Source organism: Trichoplusia ni, chromosome 28, assembly GCF_003590095.1.
Source record: "Trichoplusia ni isolate ovarian cell line Hi5 chromosome 28, tn1, whole genome shotgun sequence".
NCBI classification, from domain to species: Eukaryota; Metazoa; Arthropoda; class Insecta; order Lepidoptera; family Noctuidae; genus Trichoplusia; species Trichoplusia ni.
In genome coordinates, this window is record NC_039505.1 from 2,158,410 (window position 1) to 2,160,401 (window position 1,992).

At 37.1% G+C, this 1,992-nt stretch overlaps 1 long non-coding RNA gene across 1 annotated transcript; it reads right to left on the reverse strand.

Moving 5' to 3' along the window:
• Positions 1-666: 666 nt before the first annotated feature.
• Positions 667-1,531, reverse strand: LOC113506104. Its single transcript, XR_003401690.1, has 3 exons — positions 1,134-1,531; positions 799-948; positions 667-688 (listed from the first exon to the last, which is right to left on the reverse strand). It is a non-coding gene; the product is annotated as an uncharacterized LOC113506104 (long non-coding RNA).
• Between the last annotated feature and the right edge of the window lie 461 nt (positions 1,532-1,992).

Genomic DNA, 1,992 nt, shown 5'->3' on the forward strand with positions numbered 1-1,992 from the left:
GGAAAATAATTCTCTGGTTCTTAACCCCTTAAATCCAAATTTATGGTTTTGGGTTCTAGGAACCAAGTGAGTTCAATTTTGTCAGCGGACCCTGCATTGGTTGTCAGGGGCGAGAAGATTGAGAGAGTCGAACAGGCATGCAATCTGGGACTGGTCATGGATCCCGAGCTGCGATTCGAGGCTCACGTAAACAAAGTTCTGCAGAATTGTTTTTATAGGCTTAAGGTTTTATACGGAATAAGAAAATACTTGAGTATCCCATTGCGTAAACAACTCGTTGATAGTCTCATTCTAACCAAGTTAAACTACTGCGACATAGTGTATGGACCATGCCTTCTTACCAGAACGGATCACGCTATACAAAGGATCCAAAATGCCTGTGCTCGTTTCTGTATTAATATTCCTCGAAGAAGCCATGTAACACCATACATAAATGAACTTAAATTATTAAAGATGGCTGCCAGGAGGAAGCTTCACTTGGCCAATATGTTGTTTGCCATTATTAATAGTCAAAAGCCAGAATATCTATTTAACAGGCTGACCTGGAAACACAACCTAATGAATCGCGGTCTTCGCTCCATGGTTTGCCCCCTTGTGGTGCCTATGCATACCACTACAGCTTTTAGAGGATGTTTCAAGTTTGCAGCCACACGCTGTTGGAATGACCCTCCCTCCACCATTACGACGTCTGAAAACAAAACAAGCATTTAAATACCATCTCAAAAAAGACATTGTTACAGGAACAAATTAGCCAAAATTTTTAGTCTTTTTATTTTATTCCATGATAATGTTTCATACCTCTGGGGTCATGACATACATGCTCTGGTGGAGGGGGCTCCTGAGGCGTGGGCTGCTTTTTCTTGTCTTTCTTCTTGAACGCACTCAATTGAAGGTGCTCTCTGCCTCACTGTGTCCTTTCCTTTTCTTCTCTTAGCATGTAATTCTTGTCTATAAGTATTGTTTGTTAGGTTAAATGTTAATATAGCACCGATTATTCATGCACCAATGTTTTATTCAATTATAGCGTACAAATTACAAATTATTTCAACTATAGCGTACAAAACTATCCGCCCTGATGCCTATTGGAGTCTAAAACACTTTAAAATTATTATTTTTTGTGTTTCTTTACTCACCAGATTGATTACAACACATCTTCGACCTTCTCGCACTATCACATACTAAAATTCATTCACTGCACAAACTACCATCTTCATATATACACAACCACATTACTCATCACAGTATTTTCGACCTTCGATTGCATAATTACTTCTTTTTATTTCTCTGTAGTTAGCGTCGTTCGCCATTGTTATCATATTCACAGATCATAATTCATAAACCATAGTACAGACACAACATACCAACATAAGAATAAGACTTCAGACGACTTCCAAACTTCCAACATGGCACAGATTAATAACTTTTATCTGATTGTTGCCATGCCATTTTAATATACCTTTTTAATGCTAGTTACGCACATGCAGATATTACATGATTTAATATTCTATTTATTTACTTTGCTCTATGTATATGTAATTTTAACATTATATTTATTTTATTTTAATCTATATATATATACTACCGATTTGACGTCATCACGTTAGGACGTCGGCTATCGCTGAAAATCAGCGCTGTGACTCTGTCTCTCTCAGGGTTGCAGCATTAAGCTGAGCGACGGCCGTATTGCGTGTTTGCGACGCATATTCTTACCGTAATGTCTCAATTTTGTACAATTCGTCCTTATGTATTTCTGGGTCACAAGCACGTAATAAAAGTTATTTTCTTTCTTTCTTTCTTTCTTTTCTATTTAAAATAAGTTGCATACAAATTGCTGATGTCCTCACCTGTAGACGCAGATCCAGCACCTAATCTCATTACATTGGGAAATATGTTGTTACTTTTTTACTCTTAACGTAAGACCAAAACGCTTTTGATTTTTTAAGATTGACGATTCAACCTTTTCCATGTAAATGTCAAAACAACTTTTCTCCA